The sequence below is a fragment of the Sinocyclocheilus grahami genome, unplaced genomic scaffold (genome assembly GCF_001515645.1).
Source record: "Sinocyclocheilus grahami isolate Dianchi unplaced genomic scaffold, SAMN03320097.WGS_v1.1 scaffold1157.1, whole genome shotgun sequence".
In the NCBI taxonomy this organism is placed as follows: domain Eukaryota; kingdom Metazoa; phylum Chordata; class Actinopteri; order Cypriniformes; family Cyprinidae; genus Sinocyclocheilus; species Sinocyclocheilus grahami.
Genome location: NW_015506336.1, coordinates 512707 through 532910, shown reverse-complemented (window position 1 = coordinate 532910; position 20204 = coordinate 512707). Strand labels below are relative to the sequence as shown.

At 38.2% G+C, this 20204-nt stretch overlaps 1 protein-coding gene across 2 annotated transcripts in view; it reads left to right on the top strand.

Moving 5' to 3' along the window:
* LOC107567417 (protein FAM172A) overlaps positions 1-20204 on the top strand; it is a 162980-nt gene that overhangs the window by 77447 nt on the left and 65329 nt on the right. The window lies entirely within an intron of this gene.

Here is a 20204-nt window from a genome sequence, read left to right as displayed (position 1 = left end):
TGAGAAAGTGCTGCTTTTGTAAACAATCCAGTTCATCCTTGTCCTAAGGCACTATCCACTTCCTTGAGCAGGAGGGAGGATGAAGAAAGAATGAGAAACTGCAATGAGAGCTACAGCTCTGTTAAAGCATGTAGACAAGTATGCATAACAACAGACCCTGAGAGAAAAGAGAAAGAAGTCATAGTCTCTCATTTGGTCTAAAATAAAAAATTTTGTGTAAATAGAGTTAATGCACCCTAAAAAGAAAATTTGGTCATCATTTGTTTTAATTAATAAATTTGTGCAATTATTAGGCAACCAGATTACATAATTTTCCCATTAACCTTAAATAGAAAAAAATGCTTTAATAATTAACTAATAAAAACATATAATAATTATTTGTAATCTAATAACATATTGACCATTTATCAAATTTTGGGGCCAATATAGACATCCTTATTTTCAGTGCCTCTGTAAAACAGATCTCTGAAAAATGCCACAGAGGTTTCAACAATATTTAGTGGTAGCTTATCAGTGGTGACTGTCAGTTAATGTACATATGGCAGAAATGTACGGAAAAATCAATTAAAGACGTAATCAAACAGACAATGAACACTATTAACAGCAATTATTATATGATGCAATCAAACTTATAGCAAAATGTGGTAGTTCTGTATGTTGTTTCAGGGTTGGCATCATCTGAGGTCCTCTGAGGGGTGGGCATCATCTCTTCTCAGGTGTTCTGGATCCAGACTGAAGCTTGTGTAAATCCTAGTTACAGAAACGGAGAAACAAGTAGAGACTTAATTAGCATAGCTGCTGTTCCAACCAAGCAAAGTTGGTTTGTTTAACCCAAACTAAAGAATAATAATGTGCATTTGATCAGATATAACTGCAGTAAAAGATTACGAGATGCATTATTTGAATGCTTGGCCAAAGAGATGTGTCTTTAATCTAGATTTAAACAGAGAGAGTGTGTCTGAACCCCGAACATTATCAGGAAGGCTATTCCAGAGTTTGGGAGCCAAATGCAAAAAAACTCTACCTCCTTTAGTGGACTTTGCTATCCTAGGTACTACCGAAAGTCCAGAGTTTTGTGACCTTAGGGAGCGTGATGGATTGTAGCGTGGTAGAAGACTAGTTAGGTACGCAGGAGCTAACCCATTAAGGGCCTAATAGGCAATAAATAATATTTTGTAGCTGATACGGAACTTAACAGGTAGCCAGTGCAGAGACTGTAAAATTGGGGTAATATGATCATATTTTCTTGACCTGGTAAGGACTCTAGCTGCTGCATTTTGGACTACCTGTAGCTTGTTTATTGAAGATGCAGGACAACCACCTAGCAGTGCATTACAATAGTCCAGTCTAGAGGTCATGAATGCATGAACTAGCTTTTTTACTAGCATTGTCTTCTTGGATTCTCTTAAATTGTTCCAATGTTTGAAGAAAGCGTCTTCCAGAAACTGGTAGTAGTTGGGAGTTGATTTTCAGTTCTTCTGCCACCTGAAAGGGTCTAGAGATGTACTGCTGGAGGCTCCAGGTATGTTTTATGTCTAGGAAATGGTGGCACTAGATGCTTAAAGGTTCTTAGTGGCTTCACGTTTCATTCTTTTACTGTAAATGTGCACTTTTTGTTTCTTCTCAACCCATTTTTCATCCTACCGAATATGCTGAAACAAGTTTTGAAGTCATTGATGGCAAACGGAGTTGGTTGTTATATTTCACATGATCAATCTCAAGCAAGAACTTCTGAGAACTATAGTGGAGGTGAAGATTTCTATCTATTGTATGATTTTACAAGACTTGAAATATAGTGTATAAGTCTTATGAGCTACTTTTACGGTGCTATATAGTCCTTGACAGCTAATGTCTCATTATATGGCACAGATTATTAAGATCATTCTCTTTTGTTTTTCACGGATGAAAATGTTTCGAATGACACAAAGAGAAAATGATGACCACATTTTCTTTGATGAACTAACCTTTTAGTTTTCAGCTATGTACCCTGTGTTACATCACCTCTGGGGTCGAAGGTCAGGTAGCTTGTCTCAATCTCTAGTCTAGGTGTGTACATTGTAAGGACAACTTCCCCAGGAGCACTCTGGCTAACCTTTGAACTAACATAAACGCACACTTTCTTCTTTCTTACACACACTCCTACACCTTTTCATGAACCCGTTCCACTTTTCTTTTAAAGTGAGAAAAAGGAAGGGTGGAGTGGATGACCATGATTTAGCATTCCTCTGATAATTCCTGGAATATGTGTGTTTATCTGAGGCAGGAGTCTCTGTGTTTCGTAATTTGAATATAACTGTTAAATATTTATGTGGCGTTGTGGCCGTGACAGCCCCTCGCTGGTGGAACCATGGCGGTCTTCCTCCAGAGATCTGTTTAGCCACCTTTCTCTGATGCATCCCTGTTTTTTTCCCCCTTTTCTCATTTCCAAAGACTCACACACACACATAGACGGAATGCTCACTTATACACACTATTTCATATACAAACCATTCTTATGCCTTTCATTGGTTTGGTAATCTCTGGTATGGAGTGGCAGGTATATTCTGATGAATTGGATGACTGGAGGACTGAACTTAGTCGTCAAAAACACAGATTATCTGTATAGATCTCATGAATAATGTTGTATAACATCTCAAGTTAAAATTGTTTAATCATTTCAGCTGTTTGACATACAATTTTTTATAGTTTTGTAAATGCACTGGTAACTCCTCAAGCGAAATTGAGTAAAATGAGTATTTATTTGAGTTTTTATTTATTCATTCATTCATTCATTTAACATTACACTAACAAGAACTCAAATCATCTGTACATTTCATTGACTGTAACCCTATCTAATGAGAGGGCCGGTCATAGCAGATTGCCTGAAAACAGGCCGTCTGTGGCTTAATTACTGCTCCCTTTAACTCCTAACAAACATGTTTCTGATCAGGCACATCAAACACAGGCGGATTAATGTCTCCAGCATGTTGCCTCTCTCCCTCTCTTTCTTTTCATTGAAATTCGATTTCTTTTCGAAGGCAGTATGTAGTAATTATAGATACATCAAAGTGTGCCTTTAAGTAAGAGTGGTGCGTCAGGGTTGGATAGCTTTATGTCAGGACTCACTCTTCCATCTCTGTGTGACTGATTCAACTGTCTCTGTTTCTTGTCATATCTGTGCCATGAATTCTGAGTTTGAGGAGACTGTAGACAAACTGTACTCTCTTCACTCTCTGACACTGTTTTTCCTTCTTCTGACTCTATGGCTGCGCTTGAATTCCTGTTGCTTCATAGTATGTACTGAATTTGAACTTATCAACCATTAATGTGTAGTATGAATACATTACCAGATATACTGCATCCACCATGTTGACATTGTCCTGTGGCTCGTATTCATTGACCTATAATTAGTAATGGAATCCAAAAATAATTAAATTATTCTGTTCCGTATTCCTTTTAATCATTCTGGTTACTTAAAGGTTTCTGGTCACTATACATAATGTGTATCTTTAACCACATGTTGTCATAAACAGTCAGTAATTGAACTGATTTAAGTCTTACAAGCTGTAAACTGAGCGTGCTTGATTCATTAAAAGAACTGACTCTTTAGAATCATATGTTTGGGAATTGGACTACACTATAAAAACATCGGACTCATTAAAATAATTAGTTTGAGAATCTTACTACATTAGTTGTGCAATGTGCATTTAATTTATTAAAAAGATTTGACTCATTAGAATATTTTTTTCGGGATTCTTACTACACTAGTTGTGCAGTGTGTGTTTGATTCATTGATCAGACTCATTCGAATAATTTGTTCTGAAATCTTATGACATTAGTTGTACTTTACATGTTTGATTCGCTAAAAAGAACAGACCAATTAGTATCGTTTACATGGGAATCGGACTACACTAGTTGTGCAGTATGTGTTTGATTCACTAAGAAGAACTGGCTCTTAAGAGTCATTTGTTCGGTAATCATACACTGATTGGGCTGTCTGTTTCACACTGTAGATTCGGTAGCATTGTTGTGGTGCATTTAATAAATATGCATGCTAATAAAATGTAATTTAATGTGGTGTTCCATCCACATCAGCAGAAGAATGCTTGTGCGAAAACTGTTTTACCCTACTTTTTTTCATCTGCACCCATGGGATAGCAAAATGTACACTTCAGAATCTCTTAGGCCATTTCTGTTTAATTTTGTGGAACCATATTGACTTGCCACTTGATGTCCAGTGTAAAATTTGGCTCCTGAAGCAAATCCAGTTGTGATTCAATCCCCTTCATCTCACCTGATCATACCTGTCCCATATCCTTCTCCTTCTCCATCTGATGTTGTTTGATTGCTGCAGCAGTTGCTTTCATCTATGAGTCTAGCTGGAGGCCTGTCGGAGCAGCCGTCAGGGCAGAGCTCAGCTCCGTGTAACCTTCCTGACTCTCTGGCAGAGAAAAGAGCAGCCGGATTGGAGAAGATGGGCACATTATGTAATGAGTTATGCAATCATACATCTGCCTCCCAGTGCACCAGTGTGTGGGTGCCCACAGCTTAGATGAAATGAAATAAATGGATCAAATGTATGTGTCATTGGGTGTCGTTGTGCACTCACAGATTCAGGTAAAAACTTCAAACACCTGTGTGTGTGTGTGGATCAGGATATAAAACACTTCAATTGTAAGTTACAAGTAAAGAGGTATTAGAGGTTTTTTTATTGTAAACATAATTGTTGGTCCCTGATAGAGAAGCATCAGAGCTCAGTTTCTCGAAAACCACTTGACTCTGGGGTGCTGGAGTCTAGACACCAAGGGTTTGGCTTCTCTTCTTTACCTGAATTATGAATCTTGGCCTGTAACACTATAGTCAACTGAACTTCAGAATACAAGATTTTGTTCAAGTTTTCTTATTGTTTCTTATGCTGTTATGCTGGTCTGGAATACACTACGTGATTTTTACAGTCTGGAGAAGTTGGCACTAGTTGCTGACAGTCAGAACCAGTCTGCAGATTTGAGTTGACAGATTTAATAGAAAATCCCGTAATGTATTATTTTCACAAACTCAAATTTTTTAGCTTCAGACTTTGATTCCATCCAGTTGGAGGATATCAAACATGCTTGATATTTTCAGCCTATTTTAAAACACATATTGTTTTCATAATGTCACATGTCTCCTAGCAAAAGGTGCGTGAGTTTGTTGTGATCAGATTGACTTTAAAGTCTGGTAGTGTATGATCCTCAGTCGTTTAGTGTATGATGCCCAGTTTTTCCCTTTGTGACTGTTCACAAAGTCGGTAAAGTGACGTGACATGTGGCCAAGTATGGTGACCCACACTTGGAATTAGTGCTCTGCATTTAACCCATCCAAAGTGCACACACACAGCAGTGAACACACATCCGGAGCAGTGGGTAGCCATTTATGCTGCGGCGCCCGGGGAGCAGTTTGGGGTTCAGTCGTGGTATTGAAGGTGGGAGAGAGCGCTGTACATTCACTCCCCCCACCTACAAACCCTGCCGGTACGAGACTCGAACCCGCAACCTTTTATCTTAAAATCTCTTCAGATTTTAAAAGTCATGTAGTATATTCCAGCCTTAAAACTGAAGTCTTAAACACAGCTCTGCTGACTGTAAAACCTTCTGCTTGGAAAAGTGGGTCTGATATCTCGCTGATTCACTGGCTGCAGACTGGAATGAAATATGAAACATTCACAACTGCAGAGATTTCTTTCTTATTATTAATTTAGAAAACAGTCATGATGCTTAATATTTTTATGTAAACTGTGATACATTTTTTCAAGATTCTTTGATGAATAAATAGTTAAAGATATCGGCATGTGTTTAAAACATAGAAATCTTTTGTAACATTATAAATGGCTTTACTGTCACTTTTAATCAAATCAATGCTCCTTGCTAAGTACAAGTATTAATTTATTTCAGAAAAATGCAAGTTTAAGTATTTTATCCATACATTCAGAATAATTCAGTTATTTAACTGCAATGAATATGATGATATCGACTAGTCCTAGTGTTTTTCTCTAAAATGATTGAAACACTTGCCATCGCTTGAAGCTCAGACTTGATGATATTTGTTTGAGCACTGATGATCAGGTCTGACCGGGTGTGATGGCGAACTGGGTTCAAGTCCTGATTGGATGAATCACACAACAGACAAAGGCTTTCTTTGGACCGCAGCATTTTTGGAGAATTCCCCTGATTAACAGCAGACAGTCTTCCCAGACCCTGTGTGTGGATCGTTTCTGTAGCTTGAAAAGAGATCCTGACAATCAACATTGTAAAAGATTTCCCCCACTGTGGATTGCCTTTTTCCTTTTTACCTCCTCCCAGGCATTGTTTTCTTTATCTGCCTGTTTGAGCCATTTTCTGTTATTTATTTATTTATTAATTTATTTGATTTATGACGGGCCGCTTCAAACCCAATTTTCCCTCCTGGACTTCTGTTGCAAGGGATTCACCAGAGAGAGAGCTTTGACTACAGCTCGGCAGTGGCTTATTTATATATTTCCGGCTCATTTTGTCATTAATTTCTGTTTGTTTTTTGAAGATGACGAGCAATCTAGCATGCACAGATTGTTTTGGAGAATGGAAGCACGTCCGCATGCGGCTTTTAATTGATATCAATTTGCCGTCCAGGTGTGTTATGCTGAAACAGGGTCACAGAGGGGGTGGAGTTCTGTGTGTGCTAAGAATAATTAGCTTTCCATCTCACTGTCTACATACACAGCAGATCTGTTTCATGGTATTTCTGGATATAAATACTGTACCACGGTACATAAATATGGAACTAATGCATAAAGGATGCTTACTTTGAGTGGGTTTTCTTCTATTAATTTTTTGAAACAATACTTTTGTTGCTGACTAAAAATTAGTTTATAATATGCTGAAGACTATATCATTAGTAATAATGTAAATAATAGTAATAATATTAGGCATTTAATATAGAGCATGCATTTAATAGAACATTACAATTACTGTGCGATTATTTTGTACTGGTAATGCAGAACTGCTTATTTGTACAGCCAAGTCATAGTTATGTGAATCTAAAATGTGGGTGCTTGTGTTTATCATGAAGGAAAAGTGTGTGTCAGCTGTTTTGGGTTAAATGAGTTCTGATGCTGCTCAGTAAATGTTGTTAGACATTTTTATGAGTATGCCTGTTCATTAGAGATCCACTTCAAGAGAACATTATATTAAGCATATGGCACCTTGGTAAAATGGAAATAGTAGCTGCGTTTTATTGACTATATAAAGACAGTATAGACGCTCTATCTGTTAAATATTACAAAGACGAACAGATCTCCAGGCAAGATCTTCTGTCTTATGAACAATTTTTTTTCCCACACACAGCTACTTCAATATTTCACAATGTCAAATCCAAAAGCAGTTTATTCATGTTGTGTCGTATGACAATTATGTTATGGTGTCGCTCTCTCAAATGTTTTATTGTCACTTCTATGTGTTGTTCTGTGATTTATGTTTTCCAGTGTATTGTGTCTTAATTCTGTTTTGTTGTGGTCTAAATTTGTGTATACAGTCTATTATTTGAGTAATTCTGGTGTTGTGGCTTATTCTCATTGTTTTGTGTTTTATTTCTGCTGTTTTGTCTGACTTGTGTGTATTATGGCTCTTTTTTGTATTGCCGCTTATTGTGCTGTGGTTTAATTTACTGTTGCATTACGGTCTTATTTCTATTGCGTCTTAAACCGGTTTTATTTTCAACTTTAGTAATGTTGGGCATCCCTTCACCGCCGCAGTTCTGTAAGGTCAACCTTATGCATTTAACGCAGACTCTCTCTCCGTCTGTCTCTCTCCCTCCCTCTCTCTTTTTTTCCTCCCCCACTTCATCTTTTCTCTGTCACAAGCTTAATTAGCCGCTGCTTGTTAACAGGCTCAGAGAGTTTAGCGCATAAACATGGATGGAGGGATAAATTCACGCCGAAACGAGCTCATGATAAGAGAAATCACCCCGCTCCACTATTTCTATAAATAAACTATCAGCAAACGCCTGTGTGGAGTGGCCTATCTTCACACCGACGATAACACACGCTCCAGGAATGTGTGCGTCTAATGTGTCCAGAATACACTTTGAAGTGAGAAGAGACTTTGATTTGATGTGTAACTCTGAGATTGCGGCGTGCGCGCCAGTGTTTATGCGTCTGCGCTGACATAGACGTGTTTGTTATGCCTGCTTATTGTCTGTCATCTTCTGTGTGGTTCATCTGGACGAAATCATTTGCATGTGAATGTATATCGCTATGAGTACCGCCTAATAGAATATGCAATTATGTATTACAATAAGCCATTGAACATCCGTGATGAGCCCTGTCATGGTTTGACAGACATATTTCAGACGTCTGTTTGACACTTCATTTCGTCCCATGCTAATGTAAAATAGCCTTTATATAGTTGTTTTAGCATTCTCTTGTGTTTAGCATCTATGGCATGGTACCATTTTGAATACTTCAACCTAATTTCCAAGTCTAAATTTACCAGTGTGTGTGTGTATGCTGTCCGCAGCAAACGACAATAATCAAGTGTCCGATTTAATCCAGTACGTCTATCTCAATGTACAGATCGAGCTTTTTGCTTTCACACATGTGCCTCTGCCGCTAGTTAAAGAGTTCACAGTGAAATCTTAAGTGGTTCATCATTACATATTTAGTGGGCAGGCATCTGATATAGCTGTAAGGTTTTTAATGCAGCGCCCCATTGATCTGACGCACATGTCGGCTCCCAGGGTTACCGGACGTGCCTCCATTTGCATAAGGGCCCTGGGCAAGGTTCCTCTCATGCATTGATTGGCTTGTCCTAGGGAACCTCGCATCCCCTCCCCACATTGATCACTTTGTTTTTTTTTCCCTGAGATAGTGCTATGCAGAGTTCACCTCAAACGCATCCTCCCCAACCTGCAGGAGAAAGGCATGTGGGAGAAAGAAGAGGAAGAAACTTTGCCGCCAATATCTTAATAGTCGCTGCTAGGGATGCTCTGATCCGCCTTTTTCGCTTCCGATTCCGATACCTAGGGTTCGGTATTGGTCGATACAGATACCGATCCGATCCGATACCAGTGAAGTTTTTTCCCCCATTTAAATAAATGTAGAATTTATATATCTCTGTGTATGGAACTGATAATCATTATTTCCCAATCTACTAGATACAGACTACTTCATTATAAAGACAAATAAAATAAACAATATGAAAAAATATAGGCCTATGTATATTTATAATCTATGACAAAAATGTATCATAAACTAGGTTAGTGGATAATTCGGCAGCAAAAGTTATTCTAGAAAAATCAGTGCACAATTTTAGTGAAAAAACTATATTTTGTGTGGAACGAATAAAAGTGTTGCACTAAATATGGTAAAATGTTACACATTTCTATTTATATTATAAAATCCATTCATTAAAAACATATGTTTAAGTATATACTATAAAATGAAAATACATTTATTTTGAATGTATAGTATATTTTTTAAGGCAACAACATATGATAGATACGATTGGACAAAACAAATACAGTGCAGCACGAACTGTTTTTATACAGTCTATGAGCACGAAGGGATTTGGATCGGCCCTCTCTGACCGATGCCGAGAAAAATGGCACTATCGGAGCCAATACCCGATATGAATATCGGATCGGCGCATCCCTAGTCGCTGCGCTGAGGGCTACCAAGAGCCGAGGGAAGGGTCATGTGATGTGTATTCATGTCTCGGTTCAGGATGTGTATTGAACATAGTTTAGAGTTGCAGCACACACGTATATTTTATAGTTAGCGCTTAGTCATACACTCATACATTTTTTTGCTTTATATTTGTTTTAGGTCTACTTATAATGTTAGTAAAGGTTGTTTTGTACAAAAACTGTGGAATTTTATTTTTCTGACTATTTTTCACCTTCTGAAACAGTGATTCTCTACTATTTAGAATTAGTGCTGCTGCAGCAACACGGAAACAAATGTATGTAGTTTAGATGTCAGATTTTCAGATTGGATTTTTTATGATGAGAGAAAACAACTGGACAAAGAAGAATAATACACTGAGTCAAAAAATGGATCGGGGAACCAGTCTGAATCAAACACGGGAGTCAGGAATCATAGACCGTATTGGTTACAGTTTACTTAATCACTGAATCTGTTCAGATTGCTCTCTTTTACTGTTATATTGTTTTTATGCATTACTATTAAAAGGCTCTAACCTTGAAGTTAGTCACAGAACTTAAGTTTGTTGTTGATACCAATAAAGTTATTAAGCAGTTAATATTTGTTTTCTGCAAGGATGCATTAAATTAATAAAAAGTGACTGTAAACATTTATAATGTTTCTATTTCAAATAAATGCTATTCTTTTGAACTTTCCATTTATCAAAAAATCCTGAATTATGGTTTTCACAAAAAATGTTAAGCAGCACAACTGTTTTCAACATTGATGATAGTAAGATTTTAGCTTTGCTATCACAGGAATAAATTGTATTTTAAAATGTACTAAAATAGAAAACAGCTATTTTAAATTGTGATAATATTTCACAGTATTACTGTTTTTACTGTATTTTTGTGACTCAAAAGAAGGGTAGTCTTTTTAGATTTGGGCGGGAAATTATATAGAGTTCTAAAAAGTTTCATTGTTTATGAAATATGTATAATTTCAAGAGAGATAAAGGTAATTAAGAACATTAAAGATATACAATGAAGTGCGTCTTAAAGAGAACCTTTCTCTTCACAAGCAGGTCATCTTTAACAGAGTTGAACATACTGCTCTTCTTCTTCCTCTTGATTTCCTCTTGGAGAGCTTTGTGTGCCGCACATGACCTCAGGAACAAACAAATCCCTCTTTCACCTTTCTATGGTTTTCCTTCCGTTCATCTCTCTCCCTCTGAGCCTATGGCAAGGTCTGTACACGGGACTAAGGCTAGTCCAGGAGGACAGCATCCCTCTCTTTTTTTCGCTTCATCTTTCTCATTTGATTTTCACCTTCTCTTTCTCTCTCTCTCTCTCTCTCATACACATATTCTTTGTTCTTTCCGCTTGTGCTTTGTCTCCACTTCATAATTGGAAGCCAGGCGTGACATGATAAAGCAATAACAGATAAATCAGTAACGTCTATCTATTTCATTTTAGTTAGTGTAAAGTTTTTATGGCCAAGCACAACAAGCTATGAACAAGCTATGAAGGGCATTTTGTCAATTGCTTGGTTGTGATGGATAGTGAAGTCTGATTGATCCAAATTCTCCTTCCATTATACATCGTACATGAAACAGCATAACTTCTGAATGGTATAGTGAATTTATTGCATTGTGCAAGATTTTGCTGGAATCGTTCTTGTTAGGACGCAGTGTCTGAGAAAAAATTGCTTCAATTTGTTTTGTTTTATGTGCAAAAGTTTTTGCAGGCAATATTTACAACCAGGATAAATTAAAATTCTGTTATCATTTACTTACTGTTCTCACACATCTTTACTCACTCACATGTCATTTTAAACCTGTATAACACACAAACACACACACACACACACACACACACAAGAATGTTGGAAACCAAACAGTTTTGGATACCATTGACATTTGCTGTCTGGACAAAAATCTTCTACAAAAATTTAAATTTTGGTGTACTCTTTCTCTTTAAGGAAAGGGCTTAAATTGGACCAGGATGGTCTAGACCAGTGTTTCCCAACCTTTTTTCAGTCGCGGCACCCTTTGGAAATTTTAACAAACTTATGGCACCCTACAAAATTTGTTTTGTCACAATATTTGAATTTCTAACTTTGATATGATAATTTGAAAAGTATAGATATTGGGTACAACAGGGAAGCACTGCAGAATACAATGTCATACAGATATTTTTAATATTATTAAAGCAATTGTCCATCAATGGTGGCAATCAGTAGGCTAATTTCTAATGAAGAGACCAATTTATATGACAGATCTTAATGTAGGCTTGTATACATATGTAAATATTATTTAATTACCATTATAACTAGCTATCTCACAAATTTTTGCTCACTAAGTGTTTTTTTTTTATTTTACAGTGGGGTAATTTTGGTGCAGTAGCACAAGATAGCTTGATTTCAAACTTTGAATTGAATAAAAAATTACAAGTAAGCAGTCAGTAATAAAATAAGAACTAATAAAGAAATTAATAATGATAGCACAAATAAAAAAATAACGACAGGCCTTTGAATTAAATAAATTGTTTTTTAGTTTTTCAGTAGGGTTAAGATAGTGAAATTAAAAAAAATGTTTATTTTTTTTTACCAATTATCCAAATAATGTTTAGTCCTAGAAAGCTATTATTATCAGAACATGCGAGCATAACATAGCGGTTAGCAGATCAATGAATGAGAGGGCAGCGTTACCAGAGTTGCCCATATACCACACCATGTTACAGCACAGTAGGGCTATTGCAGACAGAAACAATACTGTACTACATCCATGTTTCCTGTCGGCTCAATTTTTGAGCGGACTTTGCTGTTCCAATTCACATGAACGGTATACGAGTGGAGTGACTGAGTGACCACACGCATAGAGCGGGATAATACACAGAACGTCACACCACGTGACAATGAATCCTGAGCGGTGAACTTATTTTCGGCAGCCGAAATTTCGGTGCATCTCTAATTATTGGTGACATCAGAAATGGATATTATATAATAGATGCTTTTTTGAACATTTTAGCAATTTAAAAATAGTTAAAAATGATTTTTTTTTACACGGCACCCCTGCTCTCGACAGACGGCACCCCGGTTGGGAAACACTGGTCTAGACCAGGGGTGCCCAAACTCCGTCCTGGAGGGCCGTTGTCCTGCAGAGTTTAGCTCCAACTTGCCTCAACACACCTGCTGGGAAGTTTCTAGTATGCCTAGTAAGACCTTGATTAGCTTCAGGTGTGTTTAATTAGGGTTGGAGCTAAACTCTGCAGGACACCAGCCCTCCAGGACTGAGTTTGGGCACCTCTGATCTAGACATTCATAAAAATAAAATTCCATATTTAGGAAAACAAGAGGCTTGAAAGAAAGAAAAACAGCTGTAAAAGTGCTCTCCTGAAAGGTAAACCACCACACTTTACAAATGTCACTGAACTTTACCTTCAGAGGATGTTGGATGTCGGTTTCTCCATGAGTTTCAGATGTTTTACCTTCTCAGTATGCTTTTTCTTACTCAATCCTCCCTCTCTGATTCAGCATTCTGCCTTTCCCTCCATGTGTTTTTAAACTGATTGAATGTCAGCATGTTTTATAGTGGGGTGAGCTCAACGAGTCAAGCAGTTTAGGCCAGATTTCTCGCCGTCTTTCTCTCCACATGTCAAGAGAGCATTCTGGGTATTCATAATATCACACATCTCCATGCCATGCTGATTATTCTATAGATCTGGACCTACTGTGGAAGTCTGCTCGCCTCCGCAGTGCTCCTGCAGGGAGAGATGCAAGCTTCCCCGTTCTGAACACGTAGTCAAATCCTGTTTTAATCTTTTACGAGACCTTTTTTTTAAACTCTATATTTTAGTTATGTACCTGCGGTAAAACATATTTAATTTTTAAGCCCGGGAAGCCGACACTGAAAAGAGATGAACTGTTTTATGTGCCGTTTTAAGGTTTTATGTGCTGTGAATTACAGTGGGTTGTGTGAAATACTGGAGAGATGGTAAAAGGAGCATCAACAGCTCGTGGTGTTCTTTTGATGTCATCTTAAGACATATGACTGTGGCGGTGGTGTGGGGCTGCGTCCCACTGCGGATGCCTGTGGGTTTTTTACTGGTCATAAAAGTGTGCGCACTTGCACAAACGCACACATACCTGAAGTCAGACTGAGATGTCATAGAGATGGAACCTCCATGTACACTCTTAAAAATAAAGGTTTTTTATTGGCATCAACAGTTCCACAAAGAACCTTTACCATCCATGGAAACGTTTCATTCCACAAAAGGTTCTTTACAGTGGAAAAAGGTTCTTTAGATTATTAAAATCTTCTTCACACTAAGAAAAAATGGTTCTTTTAAGAACTGTTCACTGAAAGGTTCTTTGGGGAACCAAAACTGGTTCTTCTATGGCATCGCTGTGAAAACCCCCATTTTGGAATCTTTATTTTTAAGAGTGTATGTGAGATGTAGGCCCTCAGTGGAGTGGGACATTAATATGAGCAATGTGATTGAATCAGCATTGGATGAGGCTGCAAGTTTCTCATTGAAGAATTCCTCAAGTAAAGCCAAACGCACACTACAAAACTAAAGCTTGACATCCTGTGTTCATTTATAAACTATTTGGCTTTCAATCACAAACTAGAAGTTTCAATTTCATAATTCTCCCCAACTGCAGTTTGTTCTCACATAGACACGCACATGAGAGCAGATTTTCAACATGTCACCAAACAATATGGAGAAAGGCCTTTCATTGTTTTGAGAGATGTGGGCAGCAGTTTGATGTTTTTGTTGTTGCATACTAGCAGAAATCTGGGGCTTTTGTCGAAGACTTTATATATAAAAGGGAGCTTCTGTCTTGTACTGTGTGTTTTTATTCGGCCTGCTCTCTCACACTTTCAAAAAGCATCATTACAGTCTACTTCTTATCTTGACAGTGTCAGAATTCCTCTATATACCCTTCCACAGCGGCCCCATCCCCCTTTCCCTAACCTCTTACCTTATACTCTCCCCCTTTTCTCCCTCATTTTCCTCCCCCTTCTCTCCATCTCCAGCGGGTCTTCCTTAGGCTTTTCCACTGTGATGCCACAACTCGATTTACCCCTCATCATGGTCACTTTTTCTCTCTTAGGGGACACAATCTTGATTTGGACTCATTTCACATTGATAAAAACACTAGGGGGCACTGCTTATCCTTTGTAGCTGCTTTTGCATAGACTAAAGTGGATGAGAGCAGTGTAGGTGTGTGTGTGGAGAATGATATTTCTTCACTTGCTTTTCCAATCTGCATTCACAGTTGAGCGGGACAGTTTACCCCATAGCCTGTTTTTTGTTGTCTTTCTCTCTAGTTGTCTTACATTTTTTGCTCCAAACAAAATGAACTAATGTGATCTTGAGGATTAACCACTAGTCCTTGCCCATACTGCTTTTTAGTACCTGTATTTTTGGTTTTATCCGTCTCAGAGGCATTCAAACTGACCTGCCGTCTCATATTCAGGTCGCATGTGTTCCACACACGTACACATACTAACAATAGCCTAGCGAGTTTATTTGACTCATCGATGACATTTAACTCAAGAGTGCGAGTTAGTCAGCACCTCAGACGACGGATTGCAATTCCGGAGACTTGGAAATTGAGTCGCATGGCTTCATTTTGATGTGACAGTTCTGAATGATCAAACGTCCAAAACAAAGAAGAAAATTAAAAGCAACATAAAAGATACTTTATTATTCCTATAATTGGCGCATCTCGGTTTGCGAACTCCATGAATATTGCTCTTCACATCCAGAGGCGTCAAACACGACAAAGAACAAAGGAAACGGCAGAAACTAGCTTCTCACTATTATAACCACAGAAGAAAAATTCACAAATGACAAGATAATCACTGCATTCGTACTTACCTTTATCAGCACATAAATGTCTTCCGTGGTTTCAAACTAAATAAATAAAATGTTTTTTTTATTCCTTGAATGTCCTCAGCTGTGGTTGGTAATTACCACACTCTGACAAATCGCTGACAGCAGTTAAATAGTTAAAAAGATAATTCTGCAGTAAGTGGTGTAGTAGGGGGAAAGGTCATTCTTGGTCTATTTAGTACGTAGAATCCCTTTTCTAGCGAAATCCAGACTTTGTCCCTTTGTGCTTGAGTGACATGGGCTTTCTCTGTAATAACATCCCTAGTAATGGGCCATAATAATAGATATTGTGCTAATCAGAAAGTATACTACTAAGTATACTAATAAGCATCGAACTGACAACCATCAATAAACGGATTGTACGACAATGCTACTTTTTATTTGGTTGAATGCTAATTACTGCAGTTGGTTTTGTGATATATGTGTTATTTGTATCAATTAAAACATCATTACTGTGTTCTTTTTAGGAGTCTTTAAAGGAAATTTAGATACTTGCTATTTCTAAGATAAATAACCCTCTTGGTGCTTTGGTATGTTTTTTTTTTTTTTTTTTGCTCGACCATTTTTATTTCTCCGACTGTTTTCAAATTATTATTAAATAAAATAATGAAAATGGTTTTGACACTCAAATTATTAGCAAATAAAGAATAATTGAATTAGCTGAAATTTTCTATTTAATAGACATTTTATAATTTTGTAGGACAAAGTATTTTTTCTTTCTTTTCTTTTAGGCTGGCTGTCTGTGTGTGTGTGTGTGTGTGTGTGTGTGTGTGTGTGTGTGTGTGTGATGAGGGTGTGAAGCCGTAATAGGTTTTTTTTTCCCCCTCTCCAACCTCTCTCACACACTCACCCTCTCTTCTCCTCAACTCCTGGTTAAAACGTTGCTGGTGGCTATGGGAAGTTAATTTCAGATTGTTATATATTTCCATTAATTTCGGCCGTCTGGTGCTGGACTGCCTTTGAGAACAGGGGTATCAGAGGCTCATTTTTGGGGGGTTCAGGAGTTCTTTCCCTTCGGCAGGCTCGACAGAGCTTTAGAAACAGATAGCTGATAGGAGAGCGGTTTCATCACGTTCATTAGCCATTGGTCCCCCTTTTTTTCTCCTCCAACTTGGAGTTGTGACTGAAAGGATGGGGTGAGTGCCTCAGAAAGTTTAAACAAAACGTCTCTTCTGAGAGCCCATCTGAAAAAGCCCCGCGGCTAGTCTCAATGCAGAAAAACGGGGAGGTTTGGCCTGACACTGACGTTTGAAAGCGTACATGCACTCTCTCTCACACACACACACATTAGCGAGAGCTTCTTTCGTACACACCCACATACTTAGAATCATATACAGACGATACACAGTTGTTGCATACGCACACCTGACCTCCCGGTACACTCTGAAACAAGCGAGGAAACTCCCTTGAGGTTTCAAAGAGGCTTAGTATTTTCTTTTCTTCTGGAGTGGCTAAAGTGCACGCCTTTTTCGCTGTTAATAAAATGTTTTTGTTTCATTACTTTACTTGCTTTTATGTTTTCCCTTGTGAAGACAAATGCATTGTTAGTGTTATGTCTGGTCTAAAAGACATAATTTACATGTTATGTCTAAAGCAGACATAACATGTAAATATGCAAGTATTTAGATGGTAAATATCTGACTTTTAAGTTTTAGGATCTTGTGCTATTTTCCGGTCACAGTGTTTAATATTCTGGATTAATTTCTGGGCATGAGCAGCTTTTATTAATATTCTGTCCAGAGTGACCCTATAAGGATGTCATATTCGTTGTGAAGCAGTGTGTACTTAACATTCATCCAAATAATGGTACTTTTATCATCATGTGTACTCTTCGCAGCTGTATTTCTGTCAGACGTGCACTCTGCTCTGCTAGTTTGTCTCGGCGCGCTGACGGCAAGTTGGGCTTTCCTGTAAACACCTCGGGCAGCCTGACCCCTGTCTCTCCCACCGTCTGCCTGAACCGGCCCTCACCTCCCCTGGCTGACGAGGCCCAGCCTGTACGTGTCAGTGGGCGTCTGAGTTATGACAGAGCCGCGTCTCCCTCTTCTCTCCGTCCCTCATTCTTCCAGCCGGGAGAGTCAATGATCCAAAACTCTGTTAAAACAGGGTCAACCCCACATGTGCACTTGCAGGTTGTCAGTTTAACCTGCTCAAAAATACTTACGGCTATTATTATAGCTTATAAATCATTAAGAAAGTTTAATTATACAAAAATTTCATGGTGGAAATGTTCAGGATGACACATGGGAAGGAGAATTTAATGGGCCAGCAAGTCCCAGCACATAGAGGGGAAATATTGAGGTTAGCTTTCTATTTTATGGCACTGCCGAAAGGCTGAGGGAGACACATAGTTGGGTTTTGCCCTGTTGATACACACACTCTGAAATATACCGTTCCCTCATTCCAGTGCGAGAGCAATATCCACGCCGGCTTCGACAGTTTCAGAGGTGAGGAAGATGTTGCTGTGAACGCACCTAGTACTATTCTTTCTTAAGTAAAATCTCCCCTAATTAACACAAGACTTTAATTAGCCGTCGGGATTTCATCTGTCTTTGTGAGACATCTGCGTTCCACAAAAATAATGTTCGGCACTTATTTTGTAGGTGTGTTTAGAAGCGCTGAGGAATAATGTAATGACTTCAAATGTACAGTTTATATTGATTCCTCTGAATTCATAACTAATATAAACATAAAGATAATATATGATAATAAAGATGAATGATTCCTAATAATATACAATATCTTTTATTAAGTCAATACTTCAAGGTTCCTACAGTCAAGGAAAATTTGGAAAATGTCATATAATTGTAAAATTGTGGAATAGTTGTGCAACTGAAGTGTCAATTGTGGTATATATATAAACCATTCAGTTTGGGGTCTGTTTCTTTTTTTTTCTCTTTTGAAAGGAAAAAAATACTTTTATTCAACAAGAACACATTTAATCATGAGCTTTTGACAATACATGTTACAGTAAATACATGTATAATGTTACAAAAGATTGCATTAATTCAGTTTTAAACTTTGATAATAATAAAAAATGTTCCTTGAGCACCAAATTAGCATATTAAAATGATTTCTAAAGGAACATGTGACATTGAAGACTGGAGTAATAGCAGTTGAAAATTAATCTTTGCCATCACATAAATAAATTCAGTTTTAAAATACATTAGAATAGCAAAAAGTTATTTTAAATTATAGTGATATTTTACAATATTACTGTTTTTACTGTGTTTTTATCAAATATGCTTGAACCATACATCGATGTCTATGTATCTTAACGGACATTGCATTTTACAAAGATCAATTTGTAACTAATTAAATATTTTAATTTCAATAACTATTTAATGACAATATGGAGACAATATGGGAGATATGGGAAATTTAATTGGTCAGTAGGTGTGGGAAGCTTGCTAATATAATTGACATTGAAATAAGAGATCAATTGAATCGGTGGCATCTGACCAATTGAAAACTATGTAAAATCAACAACTGCCTACCAACAGTTGTAGCCGGCTGAATGAGCTGCACTACATGTGAAAATACAAACAAAGAGTGAAGACACAAAAGGAGAGTTTGCCGTGATGATACGCAGTCCCACACTTGTCGGTACAGTGTTCAGACTCCGCTCTCTCTCCAGGGTTCAAGGCATTGCAGGATCAATGCAGAACGGGTCCAAAATGAGGGGCCCCATCAGCCTTTTATCATCCAAACCGAGATCTCTCCTCATGGGCCCTGTGCCAGGCACAGCTGCTCCGGGGCCCCTCTTTCTCTGATGAGCACATAATACGCACACACACGCAGACACTGCTGGTACACTATCTGTGGGTTTTACTTCGCTATCAATATGTTTTCACTCCATCTAGGTATTTGAAGTTGAAGCATATCGGCATATCTTCTAACTTGCCTCAAGGCATCGAGAGGCTAGTTAAAGTTTATTACTTGAGTTCATTTACAGCTATTTATTGCATCTAGAAGACCTGCCATATCTGACAAATAAATATTTAACACAAGATTCTATAACAGTACTGTGGTGCAGTAATGGTATCAAATGGTAATTTCATGGTACTGTCAAAAAACTTGGTATAGTTTGATTGTAAATTTTGGTAATTGAAGCATAAACCGTCAGTGAGGCCTCAAAGAGATGCAAGCTTCAGGAGTCGCCTGTGTGTGGCCTTTATTCGACAGTGACTGATGCCCAAACGCACCCCACCCCTGTGCTCCCTTCACTTGCTCTTTCACTCATCCTGCCCCCATGTTTTCCTCTTTCCTCTTGTTTTCCATGAGTGCAAGCTCGACACAGCACCGCTGCCTTTCCTGGCACGCCGCTCCTTATCCTCTCGCTTTTGTTTCCAGTAGGTGTCAAACGCTCACCGCTTGTGCTGTGTCAGTAAATATTTACCCGGCTTCCTTTTCCTCGCCCGCCTTTGCTGACGTGTGTATGTGTGTGTGTCTGTCCATGTAGCGTCGCCTGCTTGCCCCATCTCCGCTCACAAGGGTCCACTGATACCCCATTCTGGCCCAGCCTTTCCGGGACAACACACTGGACGATGTCATCCTTTGCACGTGGCGTTCCACTCAGCGACAGGAAGTAAAAAGGGAAGTTATCGCCACTCGCTGTCCACTTACTAGCATCCATAAATAAAAAACTGGCCGCTGTGGCGCCTATAAAT